The sequence below is a fragment of the Ornithodoros turicata genome, chromosome 2 (assembly GCF_037126465.1).
Source record: "Ornithodoros turicata isolate Travis chromosome 2, ASM3712646v1, whole genome shotgun sequence".
NCBI lineage: Eukaryota > Metazoa > Arthropoda > Arachnida > Ixodida > Argasidae > Ornithodoros > Ornithodoros turicata.
In genome coordinates this window covers 10,223,801-10,247,909 of record NC_088202.1, presented here as the reverse complement: position 1 = coordinate 10,247,909, position 24,109 = coordinate 10,223,801, and positions in this window count along the sequence as shown.

The window sequence follows — 24,109 nt, the reverse complement described above, 5'->3', positions numbered from 1 at the left end:
GTCGCGTTTCTCGCCGACCGCGTCTCTCCGTTTCACCCAGCAAAACTGTGGCCATTGTGTTCACTCGTCGATCATTCACGAGGTTCCCGCTCGTCATTGAAGGTTCACCACTGCCATTTGTCCCGTACTGCAAGTACCTGGGCGTGGTACTCGACCGTGACGTTTCCTGGTCTCGCCACATTAAGGCTCTCACAACCAAGATCAACAGCTACGTGGCGGTTCTTCGTTGCCTCGCTGGTTTGCGATGGGGCCCATCCTTCTCTGACCTCCGCCGTGTCCACCAATCCCTCGTGCTGGGTTCTCTCCGGTATAGCCTTCCCATCCTGCATGGTATCAGCCGAAGCAGAAATCGAGATCTCCTCTTTAGCCAAGCCAGGAGCATCCGCGTCTGCGTGGGAGTCTCTTAGACCACCGAGACATACTCTGTCCTAGCCGAGGCACGTGAACCGTCGATCGATGTCCTGCGGGACGGGGCAACCCTCAGTGTTCTCGCACGGTACCTTACTCGGCACCCTCTCCACTACCTTCGCCACGTCGACGAAGACTGCCCAGCCTCTGACTTCGGTTGTGCTCTCGGTCGCCTCAAAGGGTCCGTCCCTGCACAGTTCTCTCTGCCCTTGCACGCCCCTGCGATGTGGACGCTTGCAAGACCCGAGACCTGTGCCACTATTCCTGGCCTCCAGAGGAAGAACGATGTGCCTGTGACAGTAGCCCGCCAGCTCGCGCTCGAGCATCTCAATTCGGCATATCCTCTGAGCCGCGCCATCTATACTGATGGATCGGTAGCGAATGAGTCATCTGCAGCGGCCTACTACGTCTCGCAGGAAAACCGTGACCTCGCCCTCCGACTTTCCTACACAGTGTCCTCCACCGATGCGGAGCTGCTCGGACTGCTGGCCGCTCTGCGGTATATCGCTGAATCTGTGCCTGATGCGTGGGTCGTCCTCACAGACAGCAAGGCGTCTTTGGCGCTCCTGTCCACATACCACCCAAGTGTCGTGAGCGATCTGCATACCATGGTATTTCAGGAGTACGCCGAACTCTCCTCGGTCGGCCACCGTATCTGCCTTCAGTGGGTACCCGGGCATACAGGGCTACACGGAAACACATGTGCTGACGCGGCTGCGAGACGCGCCGCGCTTGATGCGGCCACGCCGGTGCCCCTACTACCGCTCCCGGTGTCTGCGTTCCGCCTGCTTGTACGGCGTCTCTGCGGCGACGGCACCCGCCAGTTTCTGGTAGACGCTATCCGACCGAATGCGTTCCTGCAGTCCATCGACCCCTCACTGGAGTTTGTCATCGGCTGCCGCTGTACCCGCGAGGAGGAGACCCTTCTACATCGTCTCCGGCTGAACGTTGCCCTCACCCGTTCACTCCTGTTCAAAATGGGCCGCGTCTCATCTCCCACTTGCCCCTGCTGCGGTGTAGAAGACGATATTTCTCATCAGCTGCTCCACTGTCAGCGTCACCACCATCATCGGCCGTGCTCTGGCAACATCTCTCAGAGCTTGGGTGCACGGACGGACAGACGTTTCTCTCGCAGCACTCCTTGGCCATGTGCAGCGAGCTAACCAGTGGAGAGTCACAAAAGCGGGGCTCCGCTTTCTGCGTAACACGGGTCTCCTGGGCTCCCTGTGCACTCTTAAAAATGAACTTCACCACATAGCACGCTCCTAGCCAACCATCATCCCGAGTGACATCGTTCTCTCCTCTGATTTGTTGAAAACGGGAGGCGTACGCCTTTTTGTGGCACTTATGTAGAAATGTTAATTGTCACAAAAAGGCGGACGCCTCCCGTTTTCAACAAATCAGGGGAGAGAACGATGTCACTCGGGATGATGGTTGGCTAGGAGCGTGCTATGTGGTGAAGTTCATTTTTAAGAGTGTGAGCCCTGTGTTTCTCTCTCGGCCCAGTGGGCAGCCACCACAGCGCTCCTCCTTCGAATCTTGTCAACGCCTTGTGATTGTGTGACTGTGTGTGTGACTTTTCAGTTTTAGTTTTGTGTTCTTCCTTTCCTTACCTTACCTTATCTCCTTTGTTCTTAACTCTTTTTTCTTTTCCTTTTCTTCTCCTCTTTTTCTTTCTTCTTTTCCTTTTCTTTTCATTTATTCTTCTCCTTTCCTCTCTTTTCTTCTTTTCCTTTTCTTCCCTTTTCTTTTCTTATTTTTCTTTTCGTCCCCTTTTCTTTCCTTCCCCTTCCCCTTCTTTTTCTTAATAAACATATCCCCCCCCCCAGTGAATATACCATGCGGTCTTTGTAGAAGTAGCGCTACCTCTACAAAGACATGGTATATTGACTCGGGCGCTACGAATCACATGTGTAACGACCGCAATTTTTTCACCGGAAGTTTCTCCGAGAAAGTAGAAGAGGTCGCTGTGGCCAATGGTCAGTGCATATCTCGCGAAGGGGTAGGCGAGGGGTTCCTCTACGGCAAGTCCGGGGACGTATACAGAAAGGTTCGAACTGGAAATGTCCTGTATGTCAGTCTCTAGGCTTTCCGTCAATAAATTGACACAACTTAGGAATGTTGTGAGTTTCTGCCAGGGACTGCTGCACAGTTACTCACAGCGGGCGGGTAGTAGCAACCGGTTACCGGTTGCATGTATTAGTAGTACCTGTCGCTGTTTTTAGAAATGGCGGCTAAAACAAAATTTCAGTTAGAACAAAATAAAATTTCAGCATGAATATCGCAAGGGCTTGTGTGATTTTCAGAGCGTGTATCACGATGGTCAATCTTGCACTCCCAAATATTTACACATAGTGCGTCAGTGTATCACTGCACCATGCGTCCAACGTAACTATGTTAGGGGTGTACAATAATGGGGTGTTAAAAATCCTACACCAAAATTTCAGCAACCTACCACGTGATCCTCCAGAGAGCACGGCGTCACCAAAAGCAGACGACGCGAGCTCTAGTTGTGTCACAATTCAGATGGCAGTATTATGTTGAACGCGTGCTTGCACTTTTATTTCTCGGATATTTACTCTTGTATTAGAAGACCAGTTACAGCGTACAGAACGCAAAGGAGTACGCGGGACCGGAAACATCACGTGTAGCAACGGTGACTTCCAACGAATGTACGTTCCCTGATTCAGTGGTAAAATGCTGTACCCAGAACACCATTAATCAGAGTTGCAAAATAACATACTATATGAAATGAATCTGCGGCACAGTGTCAGGTCCCAAACGAACGATTTAAAATGATCCGGAACACACACAGGCGACTAAACCAACCGATCCTGTACTTACGAATAAAACGTGTCCCCGTGACAGAGCTGCTTTCCGTTCAACGAGAGCCGCAGCCGGGACAAGAACATATTACCTTACGTCGTTTCTACGATGGTGCTCACGTTTTCACAATAAATGACTTTCTAGATGCAAACACACACGGAGAGCAGCGTGAGAAAGAAAGCCTTGCAAAACCGAAACTTTTGAGAGGATCACGTGGTGGAAAGGACGTAATGGCGATTTTGACTCGAGCGACCGCTAGAGTGTGGCTACGCTAGTCTGGAGGGAAGAGCCGCTCCTTGTGTTTCTTTCCTCCGTGCTTGGAACGCATTGAGACGTTGCGTTTACCACAATGTTTCAAAACTCGAAACTCGTACATCTGTCGTAATCATATATGCGAAGCGTGACGTATCAGCACGCCCGCATTTTTTTCTTTTCCCCCGTATCTGCCGTGGATTGCTTGAATTTCGCCCATCGCGGGTACTCCCAATTGCCTTTTTCACATGGGGTCACGTGGCCATGAGGGCCGGAGAAGCGGCCTCGAGCCGAGCCCTTGTAAGCCACCACTTCTCGGCAGCCCCTCGGCATGTCCCGGTTTCAGCTGCCGTTCATTACACCATTCCTTCCAGCTCACCATAGTGAAAGTAAACCTACAGAGGAGAGGAATACGCACCTCCGGAACTACTTTAAGTATTGCTTCTGACAAGGAAAGATGCGGTCCTCCGGTAGGTGGTTGTCGAGGGGGCGTGTTGGACTGACGAAAACGACAGCTGGAGTGAAAGCCTGCACTCGCGTGCTTGTGCACGCAGACTATTCTTATTAGTAAAGTACTTATTCACTCCGACGTGTAGTTGCTTTCGTCTTTGCTGCCGCTCAACACATATTACCTTTGTTGCACTTGAAAGTGTTGTTCCAATATATATTTGAAGGTGGACCACATGCTGCACGTGTTTCCTACTCAAAAAGAATAGTCTTGCAACAGCTGAGGACCTGAAATTGGATAAACCACGGGGTGCTGATTTCAGACAACCGTGTCCCCTCCAGTGCTTTGCGAACTTCCCTGTGGCGGCGTCGGTGAAAACAAAGCACAAGTTGCAGCTTATCATCGAGCTGGAACTGAGAGCTGCGGTTTGAAACCCTGCCCTCGTTTTCAGAGACTGTACTCAAACAAACGAGCTCACTTCCGCCATTACGAATAGCCACTCCTGCTGGCACGTGGCGTGTTTTTTTCCTTTGTGCGATATTTTCTTGCCCAGCTGACTCACTCAGACAATATTAACTGTCAAATAAAATGTCAGCGTCAATTTTCTGTATTGCTGTTCGTGCACTAAAATCGAAAAGCATGTGCCATCGGGAAAAGCCGGGAAGGGGGGGCGACGCGATTCTTCATCTTGGTGGTGATTCACTGGGTTGCAAGTTTGAGCAGTACTGCACTACGGAATAAACCAAAAGTCCAAAATGTGACGACCCATTGAACATAACAACAGTGTTGTGTCTGGGGGAATATGTTAAGTGAACAAAATCCTTCCGTTAAACTGACAGAATAATTTTGTTCAATTAAGATTTCCTCATGGTCCCAAGGGCAGAGTTGTGCGTAACTCGTTACAAGTAACTCGTTACTTGGTAACGGTTACTTTTTTTGGTAACGAAGTAACGATTCAGTTACTTTTTAAAACATGGTAATAGTAACGGAATAACTTACAAAAATTGGTAACTCGCTACTGACGTTACTCATTCCTTTTCTTCAGAGCGGGGAAGCACATTTCGGCACTCCGTGTGACGCAATTCGTGACCCACGACCACGTGTGACTCAAAGTATTATTGCAGTCCTCGCTGGATGTGTTGCCGACGTGCTAAATCGTCCCTTGCCTTTTCTCTTGTTTCCGTAATCTCCGACCACCCCTCCTTCCCAGGAATGGGCACCAATTGTGCTATGGCTACAAAAAACGCGTTTCAACTTCTAGCCTTTTCTTGTCTTTGCTAAGCTTCTGAGCGCCCTAAATTATGACGCAGCCCCTCGTCTGTTTTCAGGAACCGTTGGTGATCGGTGGCACGAAAATCGGTGTCTTTTCTTGTGTTTTCATAATCTCCGATCACCCCCACTTCGGAAAGAAGGGAGAAGGTCCAGGCAAGCTGATATGGACTCATGGTAAGAGGCCGAGAGACACGGAACACGAAGGACGCACGACAATTCTCAGACACAGCAAAAGGTTTATTACAATCATGCAGACTATATACCCAAGACGCGACACAGAGGGGGAACAAGACAAAACAAAGGGTCACTAATCACGTTGCCACGTGTGGCGATCAGCTTCTTCTGAAGGGCAATTCCTCATTAATAAAGAGTTGAAGGCAAGTGACGGCATGTTTGTTGGCCCCTTTAACTATGCGTCGGTAACGTAAAAGTAACTCGTTACCTGTGAGTAACGAGAGCTCGTTACTTTTGTATGTCGGTAACGAGTAACGTATTTAGTTACTGTTTTCTGAAGTAACGGGTAACGGTATTTACCGTAGTTCCTTTTTTTTGGTAACGGGCATAAGTCTGCCCAAGGGTTGCTTTAATCGCGCTCGGGAACGATACCATATTTTTTTCCAGTGTTATTACTAAGGTTGACAGAAGCTGTACAGCTAGCATCTCTCAAGGCTTCGAATGAACATGTTAACTCTGGTTCCACCACACTTCTACCTGAGAGAGACGTATTTAAAAGTCTCAGCTTGCATGACTAAGAATGTTTAGATTTTACGTAGCAGGGCTACATTGCCATTCATGCGAACAAAAGTATACAATTATTCTCCTCCCTCTTTGAACAGGTTTTTAAGGTCCCTGGCATGCATGAAGGAAGACGACTGCGACCAAATGAGAAACTCAGTCCGCCATCCCGCACTTCTGTCCATAGAACCTCGTCACATCATTCCTGACGTTCTACACATGAAAATAAGAATATTAGAGCGACTTCTGGAAAACGTGCTCTGGGAAATGCAAGATGTATATAGACGCCACGAACAAAGCGCGTGACCCCAAAGCGTGGCAAAGCTGCGTGACATAATAAAGGACTGTTGTTGCAAACGTTAAGCTGTTCCGCGAAGGCAATGCAAAGCTCCTTAAATTTAATTCTTTAACTGGAAATGATGCAAATTGCTTGCTGCAAAACCTCCCACAGCTCGTAGCTCCTCTGCTCTACGAAGACACTAAAGATGAAGTCGTCGAGCTGTGGGAGATCTTCCCGACTGTAATCACCGAATTTGAAACGGATACAACAGGGAATGACCTGAGTGAACAGACGTTGAAGTTCTTAAGGATATTTGTGCATTTGGGACTCAACCGCAAGGGATACAGACCGGACCGTGTCACTCCATACATACACACTTTTTCTCGTCACGCTGCAATAGTCCATAAGCAACAAGGCTTTTTAGGATGGTTTTCCAGCCAAGGCCTAGAAAGAAAAAACAGCCTAAACATCCTAAAAAACATCCTAAAAAAGTGGTCATGATCCTAAAAAAGTTGCACCACAGCCACACAAATAAATGGGACGCTGCGTGGGATACGCTGAAGATATGTAAGCGAATGGAACAACGTTCAGGGCCACCTGCTGCGAAGAAGTACCAGAAGCGTGACAACGCATATTGGAAACAAGGCGGGATCCAAGCAACAAGGCGGAAGAGGCCGCGATACAGCGTGGAACCGCTCCAGCACGAGGCAAGTTCAGTGGACGTGGTCTCCATGACGCTCGGTGAACTGCGCACGGAACTCGAGGCAAACGGCGTAGCGACAACGTCGAAGGACATAAGGAAGCTCAGGCAAATGTTGCGAAGTACGTTGAGTGACAGGCATTGAGCCCACGCTGCATTTCTTGTTTCGACTTTCTGTGTTTTTTCATTCTAAAATTTTTCAATGCGAAAGCCAACATGGACAGAGCTCGGCGTATAGTACCTGAACCGAAAACATAATTGCCCTTCCTACGTTCTTATACGTACTTGCTTAATGCTGCCTCGGTCATCGTTCGTGCATTGAAGCCCAATAAAACACTTCTTTGGGCTTGTAACTTTCCTGCTTTCCTGTTGACAACATAGTGGAGAAGAATGCCCATTGTAATGTTATCCACGTAAAAATGTGTTTTATTTTTATTTTTGGTACCAAACCAAACTGAAGTTCAGACTGAGGCGCCTCAACACTGTGGTTCCAACTGATCCATAACGCTCACACGTAAAAGAAGAAACATAATAAAACATAATCGAACTGCACCTCACCACGCTTCAGCAGCTAAATTGCTGTAGGTGTAGTTGTAGTAGGTTGCTATGCGGAAACACATGCACCTCTCGACTTGTTTGCAATCAAAATCATCCAACAATACTGTTTTAAAAAAGCACTACGCTATTTATTACTTTTGCTGACTTTACATTTTGATATCATTCTTCAAGAGTTGCCAATATCGTATGTGCGATAATAGTAATATTTATCTGGAAAGTTCCAACCGGTCTTCGTACAGGGCTTAAAATAAATATTTACTTAACATTATCACGATGCTTATGCGCAGGCACCAGGAGTTGTACTGCGGGTGGTTAAATTGCCTACATTGCTTGAGACCCGTGTGCTTCGAACTGTTGTTCGATCAACCTGAAGATAAAAAGGAAGGTATTGTGGGATCTGAAGGTGTCTGAGGCAGCGTTGCTTCCCTCTTACGCGTCACTGATAAGTGATAACTTTATGAGGGCGTTGTATGTTTCCTGATTGACATTTGACCGGTGAGGTAAAAATGACGCGGATCCACCACAACACGTTATATGTATACACTGGTGAAACTCCTTGATAGCACACAGCAGGATACTGTAAAAGCGTCTCGATATCTCTTTTATGCAAAGAGATATGTTTCAAATAAATTTACTGGGTCTGTTTGATGCACTATGATGACTGACTTTTAAGGATTCTTGTACGATGCTGGACAGCTGGTCTTCCGCTTGATGTGCCAATTGCGCACATACGGCTGAAACGCCGTATTTTACATACGGCTGAAACGGCTGAAACGCCGCGAGCTTTCGTTCTTTCTTTTCTTTTACGTGCAGCTGCAGAATGTACAAAATGAGACGAGTGTATGGACAATGGATGACAAAGGGCACATAACTAATATTGGTAATTGGTGCAATCAACCAAGCAGAGGGAAAACGTTCCGAAACGCGCGTAACCAGGTGGCGCAAACAGAAAGTCATCTGCCTTACGCAAATATAGCTGCGCAGATCAGCTGTTTCAAGGACAAATCATTAGGATCATTAAAGGTGGCGAGGCCGGTTCTGTGCATTCGGGCCTTTGGATACGGGTGGAATGTTACCATTACTTATTGAATATCACCATCTTTCCAGTTGATTTTCGTTGTCCCTTTCTAACCTTATTCAGGAATTTGTGCTCTAGGATTAGCTCGGTCTGTTCCGTATTTCGAATCCACGCAAGCGGAGTTTGGGGCGCGTGAACTTTACGTTGAAGTATGCAGAGGAACCCCCACATTGGGGCTCCCAAGTGAAGGTCCCTCGACAAGTCGAGCAGAAAAGTCAGGAATCTCGAAGGGACCCAACAATATTCACCACAAATCTGCGTTTGAAACTATTACCACAAGAAAAACAACACACTGCTCTCCAATAGCAGGCCTGGCCTCCTGGTCTTGTGGTTTTGGCATTCCCAGTTCAGACACAATAAACACATGAGAATCAGAATCCATGTAGAACAGTGTCATCAAAATGTGGTACGCGCGCTCCTCGATTTTCAATGCGGGCGTCCCACCGCAGCAGGTTGGTGATGACATCTATACGTTTAGTCCCAAATTCTTGGGAGATGAAAGAAATCAACCGAGTGTTCTAGTATCGGCCTCAGAGCTTCTTTACCACCGCTCATATCACCACATTCCTTGCCTGCGCGCCACTGGCCAATTTTCTCGTATGCTACCTGTATTGGAGGAAAAGTCTCGCGACAGCAAGATGGTATTTGTTGTTGTTTTCATCCACAATAAATGATGTGAACCTATATCTCTTGTTGGGTGTATGAGAAGCCGTACAGAGCATTCAACTCACACGTTTCTTGCAAAATGCATGGTGCATTTGCGCTAACTCACCTGGTCGAGGGCTCCAACCAGCGCACTAGTGCATCACGAGAAGCCTTCTTTACAGGTACAAAATTTGGAACCGAAATGGAACCTCGAAGACCCAAACATTCGCCAACGATACTTGCGGCAAATGTTTCGCTATGACACAGGCAAAGTCCCACTAGAGAACGAATGCAAAGCGGTAACAACGGAACGTGCTGCACGCGTTTTTCTATTCCTAATACATGGCTTCTACGGGAGCAGTATCAGGTGAAGCCTGCTTTACGTTTTGTCCCGAATTGCTGGGCATGATGAGCTATAGAAACTTTAGCAGTGTTCACCTTCTAGGCATAAATGCAAAGCAGAGCATCCCATGGGACTGCTGTCTGCTCAGCGACAGGTAATTGGAACAATTGTATTTGGGATCATTTTCACGTGTTTCCCGTTGTTTGCATTTCTGATCACTTTTGCGTGTTCTGTGCAATTTGTACAGCTGTAGGATATTTTCATATGTTTCCTGTCGGTTTTGCTCTCAACCACCAATTTCGCGCGTTCCGCGCATCTTTTCGTGTGATCGAATAAGCCAACCTAACGTAAATCAACTTAACGTAACGTAACGCAACGAACTCAACGTAACGTGACGTGTAGCACTTACTCTCGGCCACCAGCACCATACATCTCATGCACATGATTGGTGTCTGCACGCGTTTGACGTCATCTGCTTTCTAGCAGCGGGGGCCACCAACGACGAGCTGCTTCCATCCCTGGGCACCCTGCGCTAGAGTTTTCTATCGACGGCAGCGGCTCCTCGAGGGGAAACGCGGCGTAATGCCCTGGTACCAGCCAGCAGCGTCTAGCAGTGCTGTACTAGTTTCGCCGTTCGAAAAGAGCGATTTGAAGCTGCCTGCATAGAAAGTCAAAGGAGAAGACAAAATGGAATTTAATTCTATGTGGTAATCTGCCACGACAACCAAGTTATTGTGAAAGAGAGGCAACTTGCCGTAAAGTTTTCGTCCTCCTCGCTGTATCGTCCCGCCGATCACGTATTTGAGAGAGCGTTTTCACGGCAATCCACCCAACGTGCCGCTCAAATCCGCTGTTTGAAACTTAGAACTCATTACTTGCATTTATATTTGTCGATGACCGGTTGAGCGTCACGATGCGGACTTATAGCACAGCAACTGACGTGAAAAAGTTGCGAAATACACCAATGATTGACCAATGAACATCGTGGAGCTTGGCTAAAATGAGTGTCTGCCATATGTCGTACAGTATTTATCTCTTTTACTCGGACCCTAATTCTGCGGCGTGTCGGCGAAGACTGGATTTGCACCTCGTCTTCCTTCAATATAAAGCTTGCATGCGAACACAGGGAATTATTTGTCCTCCCAGAGCTGCGTTTCGCAAGCTGTCATCATTTTATGTGGGTGCATTCTGTCCCTATGATCTTATTATGGTTGCCAAATCTTGTGATCTCAGTTTACAGGTGGTTCTTTGCTCCTTCCTATTCGTCCGCACACGCACACGCAAACACACACAAAAGTAATCATGCGTTTGTCGAACAGCAACCTCACTGTTTCTTCTTAATTATTCTCATTTTTTTATTTTTTACCATAGTTTGTTATGTGTTTCTTTTGCGTGATATTTCTGGCTGCTTCTATGCTGCAATTTGCGACAATGTGTCTGATGGGCTATGTTAACCTATACTAAGGCCGCTGTGGTCGTTGTTTAGCACTAATAAAACATTATTATCATTACATATCCAGTTTCAAACAAGAACACGCCTTATTTATATCCTGAAACAATCTTGATTGACTGTTTGATTTTTATTACTATGACTGTGCATCAAATGCAGGCACATAGGGCTAAAAGGGAATCCCTCGCCTTGAACGATGCAAGATTGGGAATTATTTGACTAATACCCCTGGACACACGGGCACATTGAGAACCTCTTATCTCAAGGCCTTTGGGAAATTCCACAATTGAAATAGAAAACATTCACGCAGCACTGTTTCGCGCTCTCTGCGGCATCGAACTTGTCGCTCTATCTACTAAAACAGTTGAGATAAAAGGCCGTAAATGTGCCCGTGTGACAAGGGTATAAAACTTATCCTCACAGTGCATCATCACGTTAACGGATTATGCATAAGAAAGAAACGAGAACGTTTTTTCCCGATATCTTCGTAATGTATATTCCAATTTGTTGTTGACTGTATTATTCATGTGAATTCTTCAGTGAGAGATTTCCGTCCTCATAGCGCAGGTACTGGACGTAGCTAGTCTCTGATGTGTAGTCTATAATTGGTAGTCCCTTGCGGATAAATATGCACTTAACTTCACGTAAATACGGGACACGTATACAACACGCTTGTCTGCGCTACACACTGTGTCACACATTGTGCATAGACACATAATGTTCCCCGTGCAAAAGGCTTTCCCATCGCATACCCCCCCCCCCCCATTTTACGTGACAAACCACTTCCACACACGCAGTCTCACGGGTTAATGAGTCCAAAGCCCCAAAGCCGACATAGAAAATTCGGTAAAACACCCGTACGCATCAAAGCTACATACGCGAAGGCGCCGATACGGCGTCAGTACCAGACAGTTACGCGCGAGATCGCCACGGGTGGCGCTGCCGGTCAAGCGACCGCAGCGTCCTCTCGCTAGTGCACGGTGCCCATACTGAGACGTCTACCGAGATCGTAACCTATTTCTGCGTCTTCTCTTCCTGTATTACACCGCCTCGTCTTTTGTTCAGTGGCTGCGCTGCAACTCACTATCCGCCCGGTATATGTAAACACGCAGATCAGTGGACGCACCGAGCACAATAGCGTTCAAGAGTGAAAAGCCTTCGCGTGTGAAAGCCCTTGGTCACAGACGGACGGAGGTCGGTTATTGGTTGCCAGTATACGGGTATTTTAGTAAAATTACTGGCAAGTATAGGAGGAGGATAATTGCGCCCGTTTTAGACACGAGAGTCGCCCGCTAGTTCGTTGATTGGCTTGATTTGGCTCAATGCGAGACATATAACTGTCACTCTCTTCTATGCTATGGAATAGTATGGCAATTGTCTGGGCCTGCATGAGCAGCAAAAACAGTATCGGCGACATGCACGTCGTAGTATGCACGTCGGAAAGCATATGACTTGTCCCGTACGCTATTGGCAGTGTGAGAAGATGTGTATGAAGAGAAGCCAAGGACAGGGTCCTTTCCACACTGTAGTGTGGGTCATAAGACGAGAAGTAGTTCTCTAGTATACTCCTCTGAACGGAGACGGCGGCGCTAAGGCAACACCATCTATACCCCGAGGCTCTCTCTATGTAAGCTACAGTCACAGAGGTCATATCTCCGTCAGCGGAGAATGTGGTGGGCATATTGACAGTTAGACATACCAGAAGATGGCGAGCCCCATGCAGACGGGGAAGTCGAGTAAAGTGTCTCGCTGAAGGCGAATATTTTCAGCCTTTGCTTTAAAAGCGTGCAAACATGCTCTATAACTACGACGGGTTTCTTGGCAACATAATCAGTCTACAAGCCAGGAGGGGGATAACGACCCTCACCATTGATGGGGGTGGGGGTGAGGGGAGGTGTGATTTCATTGTCTAAGCGCGTAGTGGGGGAGGGTGAGAGAGAAATCTAAAGTATAAACTGACGTGTTTTTTTTTGGGGGGGGGGGAGGGAGGAGGCGATAGGCCAACCGTCCCGCCCCTCCTCCTCCTGGATCCTCCACTGGTACAAGCAACAGTTTCCAGCATGTAAGCACGCTACGTTGTGACTTGCAGGCATCACAAACGTCCTTAGACTTGTGGGCGGAGTCGTTCTGTAGGATGTTAGCCTGTCCGGAAATACCACGGGTTTTGCTACAAGGGTGGGGGCGTGCCCACCCTCCCTGGTGCTCCAAGGTCACCTGTGGACATTACGCGCTATTATATTGTTTATAGTCTCTATTTCTTGGACGCAACGCCTCTCCCCCGGCCCTTTCCTCCGAAAGCCAAAGGAAATGATGAGTCGCATGCGCAAGCGTCATGTATTTGAAATCAGCGGCAGTATCTGCTGAACTAAACGTCGCGAAAGAGGTCGAGGGGACTGTTCCTTCAAGTTCTAGCGAACACGCATATAATTCTAAGAACAACTGCACCTTGAGAGCTAACTCTCAGCGGATCGAGGCCTACACCCTGCGGGTGAAAGACTCGCCACTCGAATTCCACTGGCTTCTCTGATGAACGCAGAGGGTGAAAGATGAGAGGCGGAAGTCACTGAAAAGGTTTGCCAGCTGTATAGGACTGGAACGCACACCTTCTGGATTACCAGTCCAGGGCTGTACCAATTGAGCTAAGCTAACACGCGTTCTCAGCGACTTCCAAGGGGGCGTCATTTGAAGGGACAAACCAGCCACTCTCTCTCACTCATCCCCCTTTCACTCTTACATTTTTCTCACTCATACACATATTCATACGACGGGATCGACGAAAGAGGCAACTGTGGAATATGAGAGTACTCGTAGTGCGGGTCTGTGGAAAGAATCTGCTTCCACACCCGACTGTAACACAGGAGACGGAACTGACGCGTTGGGGGAAGGGTCAGCAGGTTCGTGGTCATTTTGATTATCTCCTTTTCGAAGGCTTAGGTTGGGCCAGGACCAAAGCTAATTGAAAGATGAGCGATGTTGGACGTGCAAGTTCGCTGCTCTGCCGTAACTGGATCTGGCTAGGGTAGACGCAATGCTAACCTGGCACGTAGACAGCGAAGCTGATGGCGTCATGGAGTCTGCAGCTTACACGGTCACAGCCTATAAGGTCGTCCTCTTTGCTGCCTCATTATTAACTTGTAGATGAGATGGTGTCGCTCTACATGAGTCCTGATCGGCGATAATGGAATGTCCCGGAGAGACGAATGTGCTGAGAAGTCTCTCAACCCGTGACTTCACTCTAGGACGTTGCCGATAGAACCGACGTGCCAGCACGGTAGCAAGGTCACCTCGTTGTCGTCCTCAGGACGCCAGAAATCCCTCAGGACTGAGATGATGGTGGCGAGGCATCGATGCCCAAAGTGGCATCAAGCAGAAGTCGCCAGGTGGTTCACGAAAGCAAAAACACGGGTTCCCATCGGATCTGCAGCGACAGACCGGTTCAACCCGGAAGGTACTGCCCAAGACGCAAGTCCCCGTCAGAGCTGCAGCAGCAGTCCGGTACGACTTGGTGGGCGAAAGCGAAGAGGCGCCCAGAAGGTTCCGTCACCCAGAAGGGCGGAACAACCTTTTGGCGCAGCACAGCAGAAAGCCACATCGCGGGTTCTCATCGGACCACAAGGAAGGCGAGGTCCGGTACAACCCGTTTGGGCGAAAGTGCACCGTCGAACCCTCAGCCGCACAAAAGAGGAAGCAGCACTAGACGACCAACGACCCGTCGCAATCGTTGGTCACAGCCAGCCCGGGCGCCGTGGACAAGGCCCACACAGCCCTGTCGAACCAGCGGCGGTAGACCTCGCCGTCGAGAGGGCCATGTAATTTAATAGCATCGAGAAGATGCGAACGGCTATCGGCGCTGATCGAGTCCGCGTAGGGCAAGATACGGCGCCAAAGCAGCTCCCACACAGGCTGGCGGATTTCGTCGTCCGGAGACTGCACCAATCGGGTCGCCAAGGGCACGAGAGCAGCCAGCAGAGAAGGCGACATCGGCAATTTCAAGACGTCGCCCTCGACGATGAAGAACCAAAAGCTGCGTCGAATCAGAAAGCCCTCGTAGCGGCTCACGAGACGTGCGATTTTGGTTGTCATGGGGGCTGCGGCGGCGGACGATACCATCCAGTTGGCCATGTCGACGACGAAAGAGGGTTAGAACGGTGTCGCGGCGCAAGGAAGAAGACGGGGTGGGAGCGCAACAAGATGTGGGAATTACCTTTGAGCCTCAATGAGGGATGTCCTCCTCATCGTCTATGGTGAAACGTCGTTGCAAATATTCACCGCCAGAGAATTTTCGACAATATTGTATGCCGGAGCAGAAATGAACTGAAATACGCGTCGCAAATGTATACGGGAATCATAGATAATGTGTGCTATGAGGAAGAGATTGGGAAATGCGTCCTTTAAAGATGCGAACTTGTACTCCACCTGCACGAGGGACTAGCACTATGTGAGAAGAATGGAGTTTCGAGAAAGACAAAGACGAGATGCTAAACTTTTCGAGGAGCTCAAAACTTTGACGAATAAAGTTCTCTCCTGCGCACGCTCTACGAAGCGACCTCTGTGGGAACATCGTCTTCTTTAACGATCAGTCATCATGGCGCTGACGATTACAGTGAAATGGAAACCACAGAGGCCGCTTCGTATAGAGCGTGCGCAGGAGGGAACCTCGTTCGAAAAAGTTTTGAGTTATAATCACCTCGTCTTTGTCTTTCTGGAAACTCCATTCTTCTCACATAGTGCTAGTCCCTCGTGCAGGTGGAGCGCATGCTTAAAGGACGCATTTCCCAATCTCTTCCTCATAGCACACATTATCTATGATTCCCGTATACATTTGCGACGTGTATTTCAGTTAATTTCTGCTCCGGCATACAATATTGTCGAAAATTCCCTGGCGGTGAGTATTTTCAACGACGTTTCACCATAGACGATGAGGAGGACATCCCTCATTGAGGCTCAAAGGTAATTCCCACTTCTGCGCTCCCACCCCGTCTCCTTCTTTCCGCCGCCACACCGTTCGAACCCTCTTTCTTCGTCGCTATGGCCAACTGGATGGTATCGCCCGCCGCCGCAGCCCCCATGACAACCAAAATCGCCCGTCTGGTCAACCGCTACGAGGGCTTTCTGATTCGACGGAGCTTTTGGTTCTTCATCGTCGAGGGCGACGTCTTGAAATTGCCGATGTCGCCTTCTCTGCTGGCTGCTCTCGTGCCCTTGGCGACCCGATTGGTGCAGTCTCCGGACGACGAAATCCGCAAGCCTGTGTGGGAGCTGCTTTGGCGCCGTATCTTGCCCTACGCGGACTCGATCAGCGCCGATAGCCGTTCGCATCTTCTCGATGCTATTAAATTACACGGCCCTCTCGACGGCGAGGTCTACCGCCGCTGGTTCGACAGGGCTGTGTGGGCCTTGTCCACGGTGCCCCGGCTGGCTGTGACCAACGACTGCGACGGGTCGTTGGTCGTCTAGTGCTGCTTCCTCTTTTGTGCGGCTGAGGGTTCGACGGTGCACTTTCGCCCAAACGGGTTGTACCGGACCTCGCCTTCCTTGTGGTCCGATGAGAACCCGCGATGTGGCTTTCTGCTGTGCTGCGCCAAAAGGTTGTTCCGCCCTTCTGGGTGACGGAACCTTCTGGGCGCCTCTTCGCTTTCGCCCACCAAGTCGTACCGGACTGCTGCTGCAGCTCTGACGGGGACTTGCGTCTTGGGCAGTACCTTCCGGGTTGAACCGGTCTGTCGCTGCAGATCCGATGGGAACCCGTGTTTTTGCTTTCGTGAACCGCCTGGCGACTTCTGCTTGATGCCACTTTGGGCATCGATGCCTCGCCACTACCATCTCAGTCTTGAGGGACTTGTGGCGTCAGTCACGGGTTGAGAGGCTTCTGAGCACATTCGGCGCTCCGGGACATTCCATTACCGCCGATCAGGGCTCACCTAGAGCGACACCATCTCATCTACAAATTGATAAGAGGACGACCTTATAGGCTCCGACCGTGTACGCTGCTGAATGCATGACGCCGTCAGCTTCACTATCTACGTGCCAGGTTAGCATTGCGTCTGCCCTAGCCAGATCCAGTACGGCAGAGCAGACAGCATAAACATCATTAAACGCGTACACCTTCACTTGCACGTCCAGCGTCGCTCATCTTTCAATTACCTTTGGTCCTGGTCCAACCTAAGCCTTCGAAAAGGAGATGACCAAGATGGAGACACGAGCCTGCTGAACGTATTCTTCAACCTAAACTTCGACTGATTGATTCAGTCAATTTGAGTTTCGCCTTCTGTGTGTGGCAGTCGGGTCGAACCAGCTTCCTTACTGCCCCCTACGTCGACTGCTTCTTTCCACACAGCAGCACTACGAGCACCCTCTGCGTTCCTCAACGAAGCCAGTGGACTCGAGTGCCGAGAGTTTCACCCGGAGGGTGTGGACATCGATCCGCTCAGAGTTTGCCCTCAAGGTACAGTTGATTTTAGAATTATTTACGTTTCGGAGGCACTGGAAGGAACTGTCGGTTGTCTAGACCTTATAGAAGGTCCGCCTTTACACGATTGTCGCACGACCTCCTCCGCGACGTTGATTTCAGCAGATATCGCTGCTGAGTTCAAACACAGGACGCCTGTGGCCACTGCACATACGACACCATGGAGGCAATGCGCGGGAGAGTCATAGCGTTAAAAAAATCGAGGGTAGACAACAGAATAGCGCGTAATGTCCACAGGTGACCTTGAAGCACCAGGGAGGATGGGCAGCCCCCCCCCTTTGATCCCCTTCTTGGTAAATCCACGATATCTCCGGACAGGCTAACTCCTACAGGTAGACTCCGCCAACAAATCTACGGACGATTGCGACGCCTGCAAGATACAACGTACCGCGCTTATATGCTGGAAACTGTTGCTCGTACTAGTGGCGGATCGAACGGGGTCAAACACGTCATTTTATACTTTAGATTTCCCTTTCACCCTTCCTGATTACGCACTTAGACCATGAAATCGCCCCTCCCTCCCCCCTCCTCCCCAGGCTGAGGGTGTGGGTCCGCCCGTGGTTTATACACTGATCGTGTTGCCAAGAAACTCGTCGAAGACGACGTAGCTATAGAGCATGCTTGCACGGAAAATATTGGCGTTCAGCAAGACACTTTACTCGGCTTCCCCGTCTGCATGGTGCTGGCCATCTTTTGGTATGTCCGACTATCAATACATTCTCCCCTAACGGAGACCCCTGTGACCGTAGGTCATATTGGCAGTCTCGGTGTATAATAAACCCTCGTTAATATGACCCCCGATAATCTGACATACCCGCATTACGACCATACTCCTCGGGAACAATGCAGTGAAACCTCTGCAAATCCCCCCCCCCCGTTAATATGACAATGCCGCATTATGACCAAAATTCTCGGGAACGACCATGGTCATAATAACGAGAGTTCACTGTAGTACATGGTTTCATGTAGATGGCTTTCCCTCGTGCTTTTCGACAAACTTTCCACGCGAATAATGTCGGCACAGTTCGTCCCTGAAGTCTGCCCGGCACGAATACTAACTCCCCTCTCCCCCACTCTTTCCCGCTGTCCTCTCTCCATCCGTGTCCACTTCTGTACGCCGCTCATAGACACAGTTGCTTCGTGGCGCTAATAACAAAATGGTGCGCAACCTACGCATTGACAGCTAATAAAGAAAGATAGAACGAAAAGAGCGTGCATATATGTACTGTGCGAACGCCAAGAAAACAGGAACGGACGTATTTTCTTTGCGTTCGCCCCGAGTGCGCTTTTACTAATTACGGGCGGGCTTCGCAGTATGAATGTGAAGTATGAACTGCGGAAGCCCCCCAGTAGATCCTTGAACGAGTTCTTTTTTTTTTGTCACAAAATAAAAAGTAAGTTCAATAAAACTTCAACTCGAAAACGACGTACAAACGAGACTTCTGCGCGCTTTCAAAAGAGTGCTCGAACGAATGTTTCGTAACTGTAGACGAAGATTATGCATTTTTCAAAAGGTCCTCATTCATTGGGCTCAACGCTAGGGAAAATAAATAAATAAAAGATGGCAGTCGCATATTTTCTACCGTTCAATGTACCATAAGTAAACCCTGTTACGTAAACATATTTTGATGTCTGCTGCATAACGAAAGAGTTTAATAATATGTCGTTTCGCATCTTCGTTTACCGTTTCGAGAATATGAACCGTACGTGCGTTTTACGTGCGCTACTTCTTGCCCTTTTTGCTCTTCCACTTCTTGCGCATCTCCCCGAAGCAAGTAAGGTTGGCGCAGTTGGGACTCAACAATTGCTTTCTGTTTACTCTTCCGCGAACAGACCTTTCGAAGGGAGAGCTTCTATGCGTTTCCGATAGGGGGACGGGACTTGAGAGATGGCACACGTACCTTTCCACTTATGCATTACCATTACTTTATTATTTTATTTATTATTTCTTTATCATTTTACGCATGACGGATCGCCCAGTGGAGCTGAGTCATTTTATTGGGTCCTCGGGGTACTCCGCGCAATCAACGGAAGGCAATCCGTCTGCTGCTATAGCCTTCCTGAGTGAGACTGGTCTCACAACTAGAGATGAAAAATTTCCGGAAATTTTGAATCACTCGAAAAAAAAACCGTTTTCTTTTCGTTTTTTTTCCCCTCGGAAAATTGGCAAGAATGGAAACAAACTCGGTTACTGCTGAGTCGAAGCATTGTCGGCCGAGCCACAGCATAAAACATGCTCAGCAATTCGGGACAAAACATAAAGCAGGCTTCACCTGACACTGCTCCCATAGAAGCCATGTACATATTAGGAATAGAAAAACGCGTGCATCACGTTCCGTTGTTACCGCTTTGCATTCGTTCTCTAGTGGGACGTTGCCTGTGTCATAGCGAAACATTTGGTGCAAGTTTCGTTGGCGAATGTTTGGGTTTTCGAGGTTCCATTTGGGTTCAAAATTTTGTGCCTGTAAAGAAGGCTTCTCGTGATGCACTAATGCGTTGGTTGGAGCCCTCGACCAGGTGAGTTAGCGCAAATGCACCATGCATTTTGCAAGAAACGTGTGAGTTGATTGCTCTGTACGGCTTCTCATACACCCAACAAGAGAGACAGGTTCACATCATTTATTGTGGATGAAAACAAAAACAAATACCACCTTGCTGTCGCGAGACTTTGCCTCCAATACACGTAGCATACGAGAAAATTGGCCAGTGGCGCGCAGGCAAGGAATGTGGTGATATGAGCTGTGGTAAAGAAGCTCTGAGGCCGATATTAGAACACTCGGTTGATTTCTTTCACCTCCCAAGAATTTGGGACTCAACGTATAGATGTCATCACCAACCTGCTGCGGTGGGACGCCCGCATTGAAAATCGAGGGGCGCGCGTACCACATTTTGATGACACTGTTCTACATGGATTCTGGTTCTCATGTGTTTATTGTGTCTGAACTGAGAATGCCAAAACCACAAGACCAGGAGGCCAGGCCTGCCATTGGAGATCAGTGTGTTGTTTTTCTTATGGTAATACTTTCAAACACAGATTTGTGGTGAATATTGTTGGGTCCCTTCGAGATTCCTGACTTTTCTGCTCGACTTGTCGAGGGACCTTCACTTGGGAGCCCCAATGGGGGGGTTCTTCTGCACACTTCAGCATGACCTTCACGCGCTCCAAATTCCGCTTGCGTGGATTGGAAATACGGAACAGACCGAGCTAATCCTATAGCACAAATTCCTGAATAAGGTTAGAAAGGGACAACGAAAATCAACTGGAAAGATGGTGATATTCAATGGGTAATGGTAACATTCCACCTGTATCCAAAGGCTCGAATGCACAGAACGGGTCTCGCCACCTTTAATGATCCTAATGATTTGTCCATGAAACAGCTGATCTGCGAAGCTGTATTTTCGTAAGGCAGATGACTTTCTGTTTGCGCCACCTGGTTACGCGCGTTTCGGAACGTTTTCCCTCTGCTTGGTTGATTGTACCAATTACCCAATATTATTTATGTGCCCTTTGTTATCCATTGTCCATCCTCCCGTCTCATTTTGTACATTCTGCAGCTGCACGTAAAAGAAAAGAAAGAACGAAAGCGTTTCAGCCATATGTGCGCAATTGGCACATCAAGCGGAAGACCGGCTGTCCTGCATCGTGCAAGAATCCTTAAAAGTCAGTCATCATAGTGCAGCAAACACACCCAGTAAATTTCTTTGAAATATATCTCTTTGCATAAAAGAGATATTGAGGCGCTTTTACAGTATCCTGCTGTGTGTTATCAAGGAGTTTCACCAGTGTTTACATATAACGTGTTGTGGTGGATCCGCGTCATTTTTCCCTCACCGGTCAAATGTCAATCAGGAAACATACAACGCTCTCGTAAAGTTATCACTTATCAGTGACGCGTAAAAGGGAAGCAACGATGCTTCAGACACCATCAGATCCCACAATATCTTCCTTTTTATCTTCAGGTTGATCGAACAACAGTTCGAAGCACACGGGTCTCAAGCAATGTAGGCAATTTAACCACCCGCAGTACAACTCCTGGTGCCTGCGCATAAGCATCGTGATAATGTTAAGTAAATGTTTATTTGAAGCCCTGTACGAAGACCGGTTGGAGCTTTCCAGATAAATATTACTATTATCGCACACACGATATTGGCAACTCTTGAAGAATGATAGCGAAATGTAAAGTCAGAAAAAGTAATAAATAACGTAGTGCTTTTTTAAAACAGTATTGTTGGCTGATTTGATTACAAACAAGTCGAGAGGTGCATGTGTTTCCGCACAGCAACCTACTACAACTACACCTAGAGCAATTTACCTGCTGAAGCGTGAGGTGCAGTTCGATTATGTTTTATTATGTTTCTTCTTTTATGTGTGGGCGATATGGATTAGTTGGCACCACAGTGTTGAGGCGCCTCAGTCTGAACTTCAGTTTGGTTTGGTCCAAAAAATGAAAATAAAACACATTTTTAAATGGCTAACATTACAATGGGCACTCTTCTCCACTATGTTGTCAACAGGAAAACAGGATAGTCTCACGCCCAAAGATGTGTTTTATTGGGCTTCAATGCACGAACGGTGACCAAGGCAGCAATAAGCATGTATGTATAAGTATGTAAGAAGAGAAATGATTTTTTCGGTTTGTGTATTGGACGCCACGCTCTGACCACGTTGGCTTTCGCAGTCAGTGAAGCTGCAGACTGAAATCTCAGTATACAGAAGATCACTATACAACGAAAAAACAGAGAAAGTCGAAACAAGAAATGCAGCGTGGGCTCAAAGTCTGTCACTGAACGTACTTCGCAACATTTGGCTGCGCTTCGTTATGTACTTCGACGTTGTCAATACGCCGTTTGCCTCGAGTTCCGCGCACAGTTCATCGTGCGTCATGGAGTCCACATCTGCTGCAGTAGCTTCATGCTGGAGCAGTTCCACGCTGAATCGCGGCCTTTTTGTCCTTGTTGCTTGAATACCGCCTTCTTCCCAATACGCGTTGTCAGTCTTCTGATATCTCTTCGCAGTAGTTGTCCCTGGGCTTTGTTTTGTTCTTCTTTGGCATTGAAAGTGTATGATACTAGCTCCACTGGTCTTCTTTGCTTTTTTTTCGTTATCAGCTCTTACATCCCTTCCAGAAGAACAGGGCACAACGAAATCACGCTGAAGTAGCTGTCCGAATCTCTTTCTTCCCATTTCTTTCCTTTTCTTTCGCAGTGCTCGTAATCAGATTTTGCTTTGGTGGTGGACATGCGCGCTGGGGATCAGACCCTAGCACATGAACAGCATACGCCCCTTGTACTCCTTCTCTCATTATCGAACCGTATGTACTCTTCTTGAGGTACAGGGTCGGCCACACTTAAAAGTATCGCGGGAGCGCATGACCAGCAAGTATGCCAGCGCCGCGCAACGGATGCTCCTGGGTTCGAGACCACGCGCCTAACGAACGTTCGCCACCTCTCGGTTGGGTCCGTCGTTGCTCTCGTAACACTGGCAGGCGGGGTGACCCACCTGCTGTTGCTATTCTATCGATGTTTTGATCAGTGCGTGGTTTGACGTAATCTCTGTCTTATCGGAATCGAGAAGTAAAAGATTACACCGCGCCACGCACTGATCGAAACATCGCCAGCAGAGATTGAATAGCAACAGCAATGTGGATCTCCCCTCGCTGGGTCTCCCCGCCCGCCACCAGTGTTACGAGAGCAATGACGGACCCAACCGGAAGGTGGCGAACATTCGCTAGGCGCGAGGTCTCAAGCCCAGGAGCATCCGTTACGTGGCGCCTGCGTACTTGCAGGTCATGCGTTCCCGCGATACTTTTAAGTGTGGCCGACCCTGTACCTTCTATGCGAATTGGTACGTAAGGGAGGTGTGGGCCGCTGCAAGCTTTCGCACCTTGGTATAGTTTCGGTAGTATGGTCCCCGTCATTTAAGTCGGGAGTTCGCATTCAGGCTTTGACGAGCGGGAGAGAGACGTCCCCACATTTTCTTCAGGCTGCCTATACGCAGTGGAACCAGTCAGCACGAAAACGGCGAGACACTCCCTGTTACATTTAAGAGAATGAATCTAATTTTGCAATGCTGCTTTTCAGCACAGAAGAAGGGATGTCTGATACATTGGAAAAGACGGTCAAAGTGGGAGTGCACATACGAACCGAGATCCCACCTTAATAAACTATGTCTGGATACACTACGGAACCCTCTACGGCAAATAGGTGACCGCCCGCAGGCTTCAAGAGACGAACTTCTCGTCCGTCTCCTCAAAAACTTTGTTACACGCGAAATTCCAACGGTCTGTTGAAGATTCCTTTTGAAATGGACATTTACCGCTACGTGTTCAAAGGGAAAGGAACGCCAGTTGGAAGACGATGGACACTACTCCAAGATCCGAACGACTTCGAGCGTCTGGAGCTTCCAACCGGCTGGACGGTATTCGTAAGGTCATCTGGTGAAGGAACACAACTTCGTTTCCCTGTCCGTGTGAGACCAGTCTTCAGATTATCAGCACGGTGCGCGTTGGCCGACTGTGCATTCCCTCTGGAGAGGCTGCACATGTGCATAGCAACAGGGGTGTTCCGAAAGAATTAAATTTGTTGCCATGGACGAGGGCAGGAATTTTCGTTATGACATGGTGGGGGGAGCAGTTGTTGTTCGGG